The sequence below is a fragment of the Periplaneta americana genome, chromosome 7, assembly GCF_040183065.1.
Source record: "Periplaneta americana isolate PAMFEO1 chromosome 7, P.americana_PAMFEO1_priV1, whole genome shotgun sequence".
Classification (NCBI taxonomy): domain Eukaryota; kingdom Metazoa; phylum Arthropoda; class Insecta; order Blattodea; family Blattidae; genus Periplaneta; species Periplaneta americana.
Window position 1 is genome coordinate 148581585 of NC_091123.1, and position 17479 is coordinate 148599063.

Consider the following 17479-nt stretch of genomic DNA (forward strand, 5'->3'; position numbering starts at 1 on the left):
TATTGAGTAAGTTGGACAAACGAAAGGTTCATCATCAGTGCTGCAGTCTTTGTGTGCCCAGCGACGACATTTTGAACACTGAATCTATTTCTCCCCTCTGAGCCGTGGTGTCCTCTGAAAAGATTCAGTGCAAAACAAGCACTCTCCATCATCATAATTTTCTCCATATTCCGAGTCACTAGAGTTAATTAATTCCATTTCCACATCAGATTCTTCATCACTGAACGAACTCAAGCAGTGCTTCTTGAACTGAGTTTTTCTGTGATTTTTGTTGTTTTTCGAACAACTTCTTGCGAACTTCGTCTTTTCTTTGATTTTCTTTATCTAAACTCTCTCTCATTTTTTTTCTGATCAGAAATGGTATTATGATAGCTCCTTTTCCTGCCCTGGATGACTTTAGATCCGACTACCCACTGATTGAAGCTTACGGCTCTTGAGGTGGTGATTGTTGCTGCTGCTGCTGTTGCTGCTGCTTCTGTAGGCCTAACTGTGGTATAACCAAAGTCACCGTTTCTGGCGCGTGAAATAAGTAATGGGAACGTTGAGGGCGAGTAACTTATCTTTGCCATAGTCTGTGGGCATTAAAGCTAACAACTGTGATTCGCAGATTGCTTTGTCACATCTGGTCAGTGTACTCAAGGACACATCCCAGAAACGCAAAGTGCGAGTGTCTTGCCTTTGAAGCAGTCAGTGGGCAACAAGACTGACAATTGTGATTGGCAGATTGCTTACGTGACGTGTTGGGTGTTACCGTTCTCAGCTACACTGGCAACAAGTGCTCACTGACTGACGTTTTACTCAAGAACACGCGCCACAAACGCTGGCACTGGCTGTGGTGGCGATATTTACACAGGTCCAACGAAATTTTCGAAATCAGGAATCACAACTAAATTTAATAGTTTTGTAATTACACAAGATTTTTATTTGAAATGTATAGAGAATATTTTACAAATTAAGCACTTATATTTTAATCTTTAAGTAAGGTAATATTGTCGGACTGGCTGATTTTAATTGACTTTAGCTATTGATATTATTGTCATCTCAATGAATAATTAATTTTAGTAATTAATAATGACAACTTAATCATTTCAATTAGTAATTTTTGTAATGGATAATTGAGGACAATGGATAATTAATGATTGACCTAATTCGTAATTAATTTTAATTAATAGTTCAGTTAATCTTTCATTGGTTCTTATGTAGTTGCTGGCAGACAAACTGACATGACTGGAAGCATTAACGCTTTTCGTAAACTCTCAAAGTTGAGCATCATAATAATACGAAATAAGGGTTCTAAATAAGAGATACTATCTCGTAATAGGACCCCTAGGTATCTCTTATTAGGGGACGGAGTAAATAAAAATGAAATAGCTACCCAAGGCCATAAGTTATTATCTTCCTTATTAGCAATGTACCTTATTATATGCAACATTTTGCTAGCAATTTTATAAAATTAATAATAAATTTGTTGTAGCTTACATTACCTGCTGTTCTCTTCCTCAACAAAAAAAGTAGAAAGTTCAAAATGTGAAAAATTACTTTTCTTGCTCTCAGCTTCGTTGCTTACTTTCAACTGAGGTTAGACAAAGAACACGATAACAAATATCAAAATATGATTAATTATTATTCAGTCAATATGGCTTAAGCATTGCATTACATATGAAATAAAAACATATGAGAAAATATATTAATGTGTTACATCCTATTTAATCTTGATACAAACGTTTTCGCCTCTAATGGGGCATCTTCAGGTACAAATATAAGTATCATCTAAAATCAATTACAATACAAGCTTACATTTAAAACTGCCTTGACTAAAATAAAGTATGACATGGTGACTATGTTATCTAATCACCATTAATTGTCCTGTCAAAATTAAAAACGAATTCATTTTAAAACAATGTGAATGTGCTTAGCCATGCTAAGTAGATCCCTTGTGTGGTATCTCAGATATTTTGCGTTGTCAATGAAATCATTAAAATACTAAAACTACACAAGTTAAAATATAATATTATCAAATGTGGAGTCAGCGACTATAAAACATGTGCAGCTAATTTCGTGGAGCAATTGGAATTCTCGTAAATTATTCAATGCCCTCGTATCTGAAAACAAACATATATCTGTGCTAGGTGAAATAGAGATTATTGTGAAAAGTCATATGAAGGTATGAAATTACTTACAACGTCATGCGAGTCTAATTATCCTACACGAGTTGTTGAACAGAAGGGATGTGTTTTTGCCCGTAATCGGTCTAAACTGCAAACTGATGACAAGTTGTTTGTGTTCATGTTAATCTGTAACATATATTTTTAAATTATAAAATGAAAGGTTTGAAAAGGAGGGTCAAAAGAATATCTAAAAAAAAAATTTACTTACGTGCAGAGCAATGGAACCGTGTGTAGCTATGGCTTGGGTGTTTTCTTACAACTGACCAAGTGTAACGTATCATGATGGTTCGTGTATCCGCGGAGTAATCTGAATGAAATGAAAGTGGGAACTATGTTTTAAAGGGTGTACAAAGGGTTGTGATTGTGAATTAGATTTTCATTAATTATGGTACCTTATTGTAATTTTTGTTTGGTAATATAAAATTCCTCCGCACTGTTTATTAATTAAGATTTTAAATACATGATCTGACGTTACATTAATAAACAGTGCGGAGGAATTTTATATTACCAAACAAAAATTACAACAAGGTACCATAATTAATGGAAATCTAATTCACAATCACAACCCTTTGTACACCCTTTAAAACATAGTTCCCTCTTTCATTTCATTCAGATTACACCACGGATACACGAACCATCATGATACGTTACACTTGGTCAGTTGTAAGAAAACACCCAAGCCATAGCTACACACGGTTCCATTGCTCTGCACGTAAGTAAATTTTTTTTTTAGATATTCTTTTGACCCTCCTTTTCAAACCTTTCATTTTATAATTTAAAAATATATGTTACAGATTAACATGAACACAAACAACTTGTCATCAGTTTGCAGTTTAGACCGATTACGGGCAAAAACACATCCCTTCTGTTCAACAACTCGTGTAGGATAATTAGACTCGCATGACGTTGTAAGTAATTTCATACCTTCATATGACTTTTCACAATAATCTCTATTTCACCTAGCACAGATATATGTTTGTTTCCAGATACGAGGGCATTGAATAATTTACGAGAATTCCAATTGCTCCACGAAATTAGCTACACATGCTTTATAGTCACTGACTCCACATTTGATAATATTATATTTTAATTTGTGTAGTTTTAGTATTTTAATGATTTCATTGACAACGCAAAATATCTGAGATACCACACAAGGGATCTACTTAGCATGGCTAAGCACATTCATATTGTTTTAAAATGAATTCGTTTTTAATTTTGACAGGACAATTAATGGTGATTAGATAACATAGTCACCATGTTATACTTTATTTTAGTCAAGGCAGTTTTAAATGTAAGCTTGTATTGTAATTGATTTTAGATGATACTTATATTTGTACCTGAAGATGCCCCATTAGAGGCGAAAACGTTTGTATCAAGATTAAATAGGATGTAACACATCAATATATTTTCTCATATGTTTTTATTTCATATGTAATGCAATGCTTAAGCCATATTGACTGAATAATAATTATTCATATTTTGATATTTGTTATTAACACGAGGCTTAGCTGAATATTTTCCAACATGAATTGTAAAAAAAGAACACGATGCCTTAAAAGCACAAACATTGATTTACCATAGTTGTCGAGAGATGGCAAATTATACCGGAGAAGTTAACAAGGTATCTCTTATTAGGGCCCTGTCTCTTATTTGGGTACTTTACCTTACTTTACGTTGTATGACGTTTCCTGAGAAAAATGAAACTATTTTTTATTATATTTACCATAAAGTTTTTAATGTGATGGCTGTTACCTTATTATAGCTGTCAGCTTTGACGAGTCTCGTTCAAGAGTAGGCAAGTCTAGCTCAACATTAAATTTACTCCCATATTTGTTCTCCAAGAAGACCAAAGCAGGAAAAATGTATACTGGACACAAGTACTATATTCTTGCAATTGACATTTAAATTTGTATTGCAATTCGAAAACATTGGGCCACATGGTTGTACAGTTATCAAAAGAAAAAGTAGCCGCTCTCTAGAAGCAAAGTTCCCTTCGGATAGGCTATCTTCGCTAAAATTCAGAGACAGGCGATGTTACATGTTGTTGGACCACGTTGCCTGATATCTACAGTTATGATTAAAGTACTCTGTGTGTTGCTTTATAGCGTGATGGTAGCGTTCCGGCCTCGTATTCGTGAGGTCCTGTGTTCGAACACAAACTAGTGCTTTTTATGTTTCTTTCTTGTTGTTTTTAAGACAGAGAGAGAAAAAATACACATAATTGCTCCTGTCTCTTTTATAACTATTTTAGTAATTAATATGAGGTGAATGTATTATGCCATGACTTTATCATTATTTATTATGACATTATGGCTGCAAATGGAAAGAAAAAAAGATTTTATTCTCAACAAAAATATCTTTCGTGGCATAAACAAAACAAACTTACTAGCGTCTGCCTTAGAACATTCAAACTATTAAGCGTTCAAAAAACAAAACGAAAAGCCACAATTCAATATTTGGTCTATCTTCCCCATATCTCGAACACATCTTGCTGTCGAGTGGGCATGGAATCGACTAATCTTTGCAAATAGCGACTATTCTCAGATACGACATTCCAGGCATCCTGGACATAGTATATACATAAGTGTTGTGCCCATGGGCAGGTCTTTCACGGCAAACCCAGCATTCTCCCATCTTTCCTATTTTCTGCCATCCTCTTAGTCTCCGCATATGATCCACATATCTTAATGTCGTCCATTATTCTTCTCAGCCAGTGACCCAACATGTTCCTATTTCTCTTTCTAATCAGATTCAGCATCATTCTTTCTTCACCCACTTTTTCCAACACAACTTCATTTCTTATTCTATCTGTCCACTTCATACGCTCCGTTTTTCTCCACATCCACATTGCAAATGCTTCCATTCGTTTCTCTTCATTTCGTCGTAATGTTCATGTTTCTTCACCATGAAATACGACACTCCACACAAAGCACGTCACTAGTCTCTTCCTTAGTTATTTTTCCAGAGGTCCGCAGAAGATGATTATTTTTCTATTAAAAGTTTCCTTTGCTCATGTTTGCATTTTTTCTTGGGAAGGATAAATGCGGTAACTTCCCGTTGCTTTCCGCAAACCACTGTCTCTTTCGCATCTTATTAGATCCCAGGGGACCCACGCGTGGAGTTGAGAATGGAGTTGACTATTTGAGCCCTCCGGACTTCACCGAAATTCAACGCAAGGGTTAAATATCAGTTCTATCAGGATTTTTGACCCGATCAGAGACCGGGAATTCACAATTAGTCTTTGCCCTCCCGCATCCTGGAATACCTTCTACAAATCATAAGAAAATCTTGGAGGGGGAGTGGGCCAATTTTTCCGCAAGTTTGTCTATACTTGTGCTCTCGAACTCAGTCGGAAGAACGTCGGAATTTAGGTGTCAACGTCTCAGATTCAATTCCACGTCACGCCTTTTCATTTTATTGTGTTTCAAGATAGCATAATGTAACAATATAAAAAGAAAAAACTAACACCAGTATTATGCAACCGTATTATTCCAAACCTAATATTAAATTTATGTTATTTATATTGCTAAAGAACTATAACAATATAAATGTCCTGAATATTATTTATATAGTATCACTAAAGAACGATAACAGAATATGAATGATAGATATCGGTTTGTTTAATTAATGTAAGGTATTATATAATATATAATTAATTATTTAAATAAAATAAACTATTTTACAAAGAAAATGGTTATTTATATTATAATAATTACTTACAAAAATACAGTTTACTTATATCGCGAAAGCACAATAACAGAATATAAATAACTTGAATATTATTTATAACGCTAAAGAACGTGAACAGAATATAAATGACAACTTAAATATTATTTATATTGCTAAAGAACTATAAAATAATACAAATAACGTGAATGTTATTTATATCGTTTAATTACGATAAAAGAATACAAATGATAACTTGAATATTATTTATATCGCTAAAGAACGATAACAGGATACAAAAAATTATAACTTGAATATTACTTACATCGCTAAAAGAACGATAACGAACTATAAACATCTTCAATATTATTTATATCGATAAAGAACGATAACAGAATATAAATGATAATGAAAATATTATTTATATCGCTAAAGAAAGGTTAAAAAATAAAATGAAAACTTGAACAAGGTCGGAATTCACAACTTTCAAATCATTAAGAGAGTACTAAGCCGCTGGTCTACGAGACATACACAGGGAAGAATTTCATAAATCCGGAACTGCTTCTACAAGCACATGCATCGTGTAACATCGCCGTGACCCGAAGTGAACTTAGAAAATTTTCGCTGTTCACGAGTGCGGCCACTTTTTTGTTGACAACTGTACCTGAATAGACAGAAAACCGAGTTTTTGGAAGGAACTCCATCGGCTGTCGCGCTACGGATTACTATTATTTCCTTCATTTACATGTAGCTAAAAAACGCTAGGATGAAGTATTATAATCGGCTTTCTCTGCTTCAAAGTAGGTGTGTAGGGTAGCAGGTGATGATTCTGAACAACGATAGACAGTGTGATGCTAGCAGCAGTGCAGTTGATTCAAGAGAAACAACTCAGATTGTTAAGTACTTTTGGTTTTGCGCTGATTAACTGTAGGATTGCAAGTGAATTTTAAAACTAGTTATGAATTAATGATAATTGTAAATTTACCAATTATTTATTTATATGATGAGATCTTTTCGTAATTGTACATACGTTTTCTCTACTACATCTTCAGCATGATTCAGATTGTGAACCATATTTCTAATTACAACTATTTTAGCAGCGAATTCTGCACTAGATACTTGTAATGCTTCAACAACAGCTGACGGAAACTTAAATTGCAGCCTCCGCCGGCCGCCAATGTCCGACTGCAGCGGCCCTTAATGATTGCCTTCGCCGACCGTCATTCTCCGACTCCATCGTCCGTTAATGATTGCCTTGACCGGCCGTCATTCTCCGACTCCGCCGGCCATGAATGATTGCCTTCACCGGCCGTCAATCTCCGTCTCCACGGCCATGAATGATTGCCTTCACCGGCCGTCAGTCTCCGACTCCAACGGCCATGAATGATTGCCTTCACCGGCCGTCATTCTCCGACTCCACCGGCTATGAATGATTGCCTTCACCGGCCGTCAATCTCCGACTCCACCGGCCATGAATGACTGCCTTAACCGGCCGTCAGTCTCCGACTCCACCGGCCATGAATGATTGCGTTCACCGGCCGTCATTCTCCGACTCCACCGGCCATGAATGATTGCCTTAACCGGCCATCATTCTCCGACTCCACCGGCTATGAATGATTGCCTTCACCGGCCGTCAATCTCTGACTCCACCGGCCATGAATGATTGCGTTCACCGGCCGTCATTCTCCGACTCCACCGGCCATGAATGATTGCCTTAACCGGCCATCATTCTCCGACTCCACCGGCTATGAATGATTGCCTTCACCGGCCGTCAATCTCCGACTCCACCGGCCATGAATGATTGCCTTAACCGGCCATCATTCTCCGACTCCACCGGCCATGAATGATTGCCTTCACCGGCCGTCAATCTCCGACTCCACCGGCCATGAATGACTGCCTTAACCGGCCGTCAGTCTCCGACTCCACCGGCCATGAATGATTGCGTTCACCGGCCGTCAATCTCTGACTCCACCGGCCATGAATGATTGCCTTAACCGGCCATCATTCTCCGACTCCACCGGCTATGAATGATTGCCTTCACCGGCCGTCAATCTCCGACTCCACCGGCCATGAATGACTGCCTTAACCGGCCGTCAGTCTCCGACTCCACCGGCCATGAATGATTGCCTTCACCGGCCGTCATTCTCCGACTCCACCGGCCATGAATGGTTGCCTTAACCGGCCGTCAATCTCTGACTCCACCGGCCATGAATAATTGCCTTAACCGGCCGTCAGTCTCCGACTCCACCGGCCATGAATGATTGCCTTCACTGGCCGTCATTCTCCGACTCCACCGGCCATGAATGATTGCCTTAACCGGCCGTCAATCTCTGACTCCACCGGCCATGAATAATTGCCTTAACCGGCCGTCAGTCTCCGACTCCACCGGCTATGAATGATTGCCTTCACCGGCCGTCAATCTCTGACTCCACCGGCTATGAATGATTGCCTTCACCGGCCGTCAATCTCTGACTCCACCGGCCATGAATAATTGCCTTAACCGGCCATCAGTCTCCGACTCCACCGGCTATGAATGATTGCCTTCACCGGCCGTCAATCTCTGACTCCACCGGCTATGAATGATTGCCTTAACCGGCCGTCAATCTCTGACTCCACCGGCCATGAATAATTGCCTTAACCGGCCGTCAGTCTCCGACTCCACCGGCCATGAATGATTGCCTTCACCGGCCGTCATTCTCCGACTCCACCGGCCATGAATGATTGCCTTAACCGGCCGTCAATCTCTGACTCAACCGGCCATGAATAATTGCCTTAACCGGCCGTCAGTCTCCGACTCCACCGGCTATGAAGGATTGCCTTCACCGGCCGTCAATCTCTGACTCCACCGGCTATGAATTGATGCCTTCACCGGCCGTCAATCTCTGACTCCACCGGCCATGAATGATTGCCTTCACCGGCCGTCATTCTCCGACTCCACCGGCCATGAATGATTGCCTTCACCGGCCGTCAATCTCTGACTCCACCGGCTATGAATGATTGCCTTAACCGGCCGTCAGTCTCCGACTCCACCGGCTATGAATGATTGCCTTCACCGGCCGTCAATCTCTGACTCCACCGGCAGGGCGTCATTGTGCAAGGCAATGAGGTAAGCTGCATTGGTATGGAATGTTCGTGAACATTTATTTCAGTTATTAAATTTTTATTTCCTTCTATTAACAAACAATACTGGTAGGGAAACTTATATACATCCAAATCAACTGTAAAATGTCTTAAGGCTATGGATCTGTGAAATTACTAACTTCTACACTTTTATACCAATTAATCTGAAAATTTTGCCACATATTTCTTACAGTGTGGACTTGCTATACCCAAATTTTTACTTTGATATTCCAATCAGTTTCCTTATAATTATTTTTTAAATACTAAAGTATAATTGTCCCAATTTTCAGTGTTTATATAATTTCTCTTTAAATTTATATTTAATTAATTTCTGATTGTAGTATGTGAATATATGATACATGTTTTTCATGTTTTTCCAGATATTTCTTTAGAAAAAAATATTTACCGTCATTTCCCATAACTTTGGTCCTGGAACAGAACTATGGTCCACGGTACAACTATTCAAAGAACATTGTAGAAGCAACATAGACCGTTCGTAGATAGCTGCAGTGACTTGACTTCAAACTACAGTACAGCAGAAATATAGAAGGCCTAAATGAGGTACTACGCTATGGAGTATAAAATCTGAATTGATCATAGTTGTGTTTCAGTACCCTTTTATTTGTTAATTTTTTTATTTTTAAAAACAACATCCTCAACACATGATGATTTGAATACTTTCAATAGCACAAGAAAACATGTATCAGTTTACTTCAGAAGGTTTTGTTGACTTTTGCGCAAAATGTCATTGAGATTAGAGAAGAACTGCATTTATTAGAGCATTTTGAATGTTACAAAATTTTGAAAATTGGAAAATCGAGAAGACGAGTATCAAAGTACATCATGTATATGATATATACTATCGATATCCTTCCTATACAGGTCTAACACACACATTTTTCTCCTGCATAACAGAGCGAAATGTGAACTGGCTGAAAAGGAAAATCAGTCAGAATGAAGAATAAAGTCTGTCAGATGACAGCTGAGTGTCAGTTTAAATGGCTTCAGCTCCACGCACGCGCTGTCCCTTTAAATTCGTACTGAAGTCCTTTAAATTTCCATAGGGCCAAAATAAGCACATATTTAGAAAACTGAAACATTATTTTATTTTTTAGAGAAATAACAAAATTGTCATTCTTTAATGATTTTTTTTTTCGTTATTTCCACCGATCCGGGAGGAATGTGTTATTACACATTGACACACATTCATAAAATTTCATCATGTACAAGTTTTCAGGAAGAATAATGGCATAATAAATTTCTATAACAGATGACAGACAAGCAATGGATAGGAATAAAAAGAACTACGTGCAGGAAAGATAGATTCATTACGTTCAATTCGGAAACAGTGAAGAGTTCGCGGGGAAAACGATGAATGTCACAGTTTTGTTAAGGTTGATGTCATTATCTAATTCAATGGATCACTACGGAATTTAATGTTGTTCTTATGAAAAATGGCAAAAAGGAGAATTATCATCACGAATACAGTAATCATTTCCTTTATTTTCTATAGAAACAGCACTACATCTTGCAGTTATAGACTCAATTAGATCATTATCTAATCCTTAAGGTATGTATTAACGTTTGAAATGGCATTTTTATGACTAAAATTTTCTTTGTAATAATGTTAGCTGCAAAATCCTAGTACAGAGCAATGTACGCATAAACAGCAATAACTCAGTGAAAGAAATTTCAAAATTGAGTAATTTTTAGAAAATATATGGCATTTTGAAGAAATAGAATAATTTTTAATTAATTATTTTTTTTAAGGAATCAAAAAGTGAAATTGAAGTTTCTGATATATGGTTATGTGAGTCTACTTTCATATGTTGTCTGATAAATATCTTAAAAAGATTGGTTAAAAAATGTAGATTTTCCTCCAAAACGTTAATACATTCCTTAACAGAAATGTGACATTCATCGTTTTTCCCGCGAACTCTTCAGTTGTATCTTGTAATGACACCTCAGCAATGACATGGCGTTTTTGTGATACATATTTTTTTCGACTTATATTACACTTTTATTAAGAAATATAAAGTTCGCTATACCCTTCAAAAAGCCTACATATTATGAAATTATGTTATATTTCCCACTAAAAGAGTCAAAATTGAGGAGCGTTTTTGCAAAAGTCGATAGATGCAGAAATTTTCGAAAGTGAGTTAACGTGGATATCGTATGTTTTCTACCTCCGGAATCGATCTATGAAATCAGATTTACCAAAACTTGATTCATACCGTATGTAGAGACTACCAAACCTTCCAGGTTTTTTTCAAAACCCGATAGATCCTGTCACTTAGTGTAATTTCTGTAAAATCTTGATTTCTGCATCTATCGACTTTTGCAAAAACGCTCCTCAATTGTGAACGTCCAAAAAAAAAAAAAAAAAAAAAAAAAAAAAACATGCGTGTTCCCCATACTCAGGGGCGGTAGGCTATTTATGGAGATTAATTTTATCATTTGTGTTTTTAATATTGATGTCGGAGGAGATAGTTTGAGATTGATTCGTACTCTTGGGGAAGAGTAATGGAAATTTTGGAAAATACAATCATTTTAGAATTGGATTATTATCTCAGTATGAATATTAGTTTCCAAATAATTAACATTAAAGTTACCTGGGATTCTGGTAAAAGTGCGGTATGGCCTATAGACAATATTTTTTTGCATTGATACTGTATTTAACACACATTCAAATTAACACTTTCAAATTATTTGTGCTCCAATGTAACCTGGAATACCATGTAATGTAGCCTACTCGGATATATTAGCTAACAAATTCAAGTAAAAAAAAATCCGAAAAAAAACTCAGAATATAAAATTCGCTATAAAACGACATAATAGTAATAATTCGCGAATGTGTTCATATTTCGTGATTTATCGCGATTATTTTATCCGCATATTATTAATCAGAATCAATTAATTCGTAAAGATTAGTAAAAATCTATTGTATATCTATTATGTCGTGATTTTCGCGATCTCCATAAATACCCGACTCTGTCCATACTTCTGAAAACATCTGAGACAGGTTTCCAGGTTCTTGGGGTGATTCGAACTCGTGTCCGCTGTGGCCACAGCGCTAATGTTATTCTGTGTTGTCACTGAGTAGTGCGTGGGGCTGTACCGCACTGTCTTACGACGTTTCTGCATCCGACAGGAAACACGGCTCTGCTTCCTCAAGACGAGTTGTCACCAATTACCATTATGCTATGGATTTGACGTCACCCCCGAAAAACACAGACAGACTTCTCCGTATAATTATGTCGCCCACAGCATCCTGGATCCTGATGATGCTTGAATCTGTTCAGTTAAATTTCTTACATCCAGGCCTCAACTTTAACTCTTAAAGCTGCTGCCGGGTCTCCTATAATCAGCTGCTTCTGAAGTTCACGTGCTAGCGCGTTGATCTTCCAACCAGGCGGCCCGTGTTCGATCCCCGACCAGGTCATGAGGGAGTTTGTGGTGGAAAAAGCAGGCGTTACAAAGAGTCTTTTCTCGGGATACTCCCGTTTCTCTTTGTAGTCCCACCAACAATCTCCACCTCTCCCTCATTTCAACGATCATCTTGGGGTTAGTACTGCTTTCCGATGCTGATATAGGAAGGGCTTGTGGCCCTGGTCCCTGAGGCTTACCAGGCTAGTCGTGTGCAGATGGTACCTGGCTCTATCAGGGGCTGAGCCAGGATGGCCCTGCTGTCAGCGTCGGCTAATCAGGAAGTGCTTGGGGCTCCGGGCCCGGCTTATGAAACTACTCGTCCGCGAAATGGGACCTGGCTCTATCGGGGTGACGCAGGATGGCTCACCGTCAGCGTCGGATTCACGAATGTCATCCAGGTCACCCAGCGAATAGGGATTATAAAGAATCGGCACTGAGCGAATTTTCCTATTCTGTTCCATCGCTCCATAGGCGTTTAATTCTACTTTCAAGCGCTAGGAGTCAGTGTAATCAAGCATCCGTTAGCTCCTCATTAATTTTCATTAAAAGAAGACCGCAAGAAACATTTAAATTGAAACTTTTTGATGTAGTAATTCCAAATAAAAAAGGAACAACTTATTTGGGAGTACTTTTGGACCATAGACTTTCTTTTAAGCCTCACATAAATAAAATTGCTGCCAAAGGATATGCTATGTTTCAACGTTCGTATCCTTTATTCAAGTCGCCATTGCTGAGTTTGTGGACTAAGAAAACTTTCTATATAACAATAATAATCAGAGCTAACCTCCCATATGCATATCCAGCTTGGTCATCTGTCAATGGGTCTCTACTGAGAAGACTGCGTGGTGTACAGAGAACAGTTCTGCGAACAATTTCTGGAGCTGATTACACAACATCCAATAAATTTTTACATGAAGTTTTGGACACAGCATCAATTGAAGAGTTTTCGGAAAATTTAAAGCTCAAATTTATACAAACATTGAAAAATCATCCAAATGCTCTGCTGTAGAAGTTTAATCATCAAGCATAAATAATAAAACCCAAGTTATACCAGCCATATCTTTTATAAATTCATCATGGATTAACATCAAGGACTTTAGAACTAGACTGAACAATTTCAAAGTGATTATAAGTTAAAGGAGAAGTCAAAAGCAAGTCAGCTTGATCTCCGTTCATATAGACTTTCAGTGCAACAAGATGTTGGTTGGTTGGTTCCTCGATAATAATCGAAAATAAGAGTTGAGACACAAGATGCAAACATCGCCTATCTTGTTGCATAATCCAGTAACGGCTTTGATTCCAATAAATTCAAGTTAACAGCTTTTCCTTATTTGTCAGTGATAAACTAGCTGTAATAACAATTTGTATATTTTATATATAATAAATTATATTACAAAATAATATAATACTCTAAACAATTACGTATCATATTCGTTTAATATTTGTTTACAATATATAGGCGTATGGTTTTACTTCTCATAGGAGTTTTGTTTTTCTATCTTCAGCGCTATCAAATCATTACATATTTTAATTGTTGGTGGGCTCAACGTCTCAACTCTCATTATAAAGGAACCTTAGAGTCTAGATATTACAGGTAATAACAGATTTATTATCGTCCAGTTTATTTTATTTGAGTACATAATTTACCTAGATGCATTATTGTATGTCTGTTATATTTCCGCTGTGTCGACTGCTAGCTGGTGTGATGTCAGCGCTAACTCTAGGGAAAAAGCAGAATCTCACGCTCAAGCTGGTTTGAAGGTCATTGAAATCAGACCTTCTACATCAAAGGTACCGACGCGAAGTGTCCGTACTTTATAATTACCGGTAACTATACGCCTGGTCACCTATCGGACTTGGACTAGTTTTCTAGATTTTCGAATTTCAAAATTTTGTAACATTCAAAATGCTTTAATGAATGCAGTTTTTCTCCAATCTCAGTGAAATTTTGCACACAAGTCCACAAAAGCATGTGAAGTAAACTGATACATGTGTTTTGTTCTGCTATTGAAAGTATTCAAATCACCATGCGTTGAGGATGTGATAAGTTTTAAAGCATTGAAAAATTAACAACTAAAAGAGTAAATATATTTTTCATAAAAGTATTTGGAAAAACATGAAAAGCATGTGTCATATTTTACATACATTTATCAGGAATAAATTAAATATAAATTTAAAGAAAAATTATGTAAACTTTTAAAATTGGGACAATTTGTAATTTAGTATCAAAAAATAAAAATCGCATATACGACGCACAATGCGCCAAAGCATGCGTCCCAGATCCAGCTCTCGTAAAGCCAAGCCAAGCAAGCACCTATGGTCAGTCCTAGCAGTATACTTACTATACATGGGTAGCAGTTCTGTATCCTCATTCTGCAGATGAACGATTACGAACATTGCGGCGACATCAAGTTCAAACCTGCATCTCCGGCAGCTCACTGAAGTAGTAGTAGTAGTAGTAGTAGTAGAAGTACTAGCAGTAGTAGTAGAAGTAGTAGCAGTAGAAGTAGTAGTAGTAGTAGAAGTAGTAGCAGTAGTAGTAGAAGTAGTAGTAGTAGTGGTAGAAGTAGTAGTAGTAGTGGCAGTAGTAGTAGAAGTAGTAGTAGTAGTAGAAGTAGTAGTAGTAGTAGAAGAAGTAGTAGAAGTAGTAGTAGTAGAAGTAGTAGTAGAAGTAGTAGTAGTAGTAGAAGTAGTAGTAGTAGTAGTAGAAGTAGTAGTAGTAGTAGTAGAAGTAGTAGTAGCAGTAGTAGTAGAAGTAGTAGTAGTAATAGTAGTAGAAGTAGTAGTAGTAGAAGTAGTAGTAGTAGTAGTGGCAGTAGTAGTAGAAGTAGTAGTAGTGGAAGTAGTAATAGTAGTAGAAGTAGTAGTAGTAGAAGTAGTAGTAGTAGTAGAAGTAGTAGTAGAAGTAGTAGTAGTAGTAGTAGTAGTAGTAGTAGTAGAAGTACTAGCAGTAGTAATAGAAGTAGTAGTAGTAGTAGTAGTAGTAGTAGAAGTAGTAGTAGAAGTAGTAGTAGTAGAAGTAGTAGTAGTAGTAGTAGTAGTAGTAGTAGTAGAAGTACTAGCAGTAGTAATAGAAGTAGTAGTAGTAGTAGTAGTAGTAGTATCAGTAGTAGTAGAAGTAGTAGTAGTAGCAGTAGTAGTAGTAGTAGTAGTAGTAGTAGTAGAAGTAGTAGTAGTAGTAGTAGTAGTATAAGTAGTAGTAGTAGTATAAGTAGTAGTAGTAGTAGAAGTATAGTAGTAGTAGAAGTAGTAAAGGTATTTGGTGAACGTATCCCCTACATACACCATTAAGGCGCTTGGGGGCGTGGAGGGAGAGCTCCATGCCGTTTTAATTATTTGCTGAGAAAGAAGGCCTATAAGTAAGATAATAAACACGTGAAAACAGACATACGTAGAGCTACATAGAGTTGCTTTCGGAGAGAGATAGATTTCCACTTGTACGCCGAGATTCGAATCAGGGCCAGTTCAATTTAAACGACTTTAACCAGAGCGCAGAATACACAGGCTAATAATATCTAGTTCCGCGATATCGTAAATTATTTTCTCTTTCAAGTGGAACGACATAAACTAAATTACATTACAAGAAGCAGATAAAATCTAGTAACGGATTCATGGTGGTTTCCGTTGCCGTAGGCATGGCCTTGCTTCTCGGCCGTGGCCATTTGCACTTTCCTTTCGGATTTAAAGTCGCTGTGGAAGCTGAAAACGTATGAGAAGCAATATGGTTCTGGATGAACTCGTAACGAGAAAGCAGTGAGTACCGTATATCGTTTTATTGTTGAATTTGAACGACCACAACTAATATCAGAAAATGCAGGCTCTACATTTCTAAACTTTTACAAGAAAATGAACTCACAGATGGACAACAATTACAATATGCCAGAGCAAGACTTACTAAAACGTAAATAGCATCTAATAAAAGTATAAAAAAGTTACGAATAATAATTTTTTAAAAGCTACTTTTATCAGAGTAAGAAAATAATTATGCAGTTACATTATTTGGTAACCATAACATTGTTAGGATTTCTCTGACACCTTTAATTATTTTACTTATTTACTGGCTTTAAGGAACCCGGAGGTTATTTGCCGCCCTTACATAAGCCCGCCATTGGTCCCTATCCTGAGCAAGATTAATCCAGTCTCTATCATCATATCCCACCTCCCTCAAATCCATTTTAATATTATCCTCCCATCTACGTCCGGCTTCCCAACTAACACTCTATATGCATTTCTGGATTCGCCCATACGTACTAAATGCCCTGCCCATCTCAAACGTCTGGATTTAATGTTCCTAATTATGTCAGGTGAAGAATACAATGCGTGCAGTTCTGTGTTGTGTAACTTTCTCCATTCTCCTGTAACTTCATTCCTCTTAGCCCCAAATATTTTCCTAAGCACCTTATTCTCAAACACCTTAACCTATTTATTTATTTATTTAAAATGGTAGAGATAAGGCCATTAGGCTTATTCTAACTTATTTCTAAAAAGTGGACTACTCTCAGACATACAGAGTTGTTAATTTAAATAAATAAATTTTCATGTGCCTTATATAAAAAATATTAAAATTTACGTCATGTTTTGTGGCCTAATATTTTTTTCAAATATATGGGCATTATTGTAGTCTATTTTTTGCATAAATGGATGTAAAATTAATGTGCAAAATTTCAGAATTCTATCTCTAATGGTTGTGGGGTTATGAAATAATATGTGTGAAAAAATTGCAACTTCTGGGAAATTAAAGTAAAGTTAAAAGCGAATGTCTTAGCTGACCTTTATAGTGTTATAACATGTTCATTTAAATAAATAAATAAATAAATAAATAATAAATAAATAAGTTAGTAAGTAAGTAAGTAAATAAATAAATAAACTACGTATGTATCATTGCATTCAGACTATTCTGCGTAATTTTTTAATACAGAAAAAGTTTTTTTTTTTTTTTTTTAAATATCCACGTACTTTCAACTGTGTAAGTCTGCGCCATCCTTTTTTATACGTCCTGTATAACTGAATACCTCATTGCTGGGACTTTTTTCCTTTCAACCGTGGAAGTTTGCGCCATCATTTTTATACACTCTGTATAGTCAATGTCGAACAAC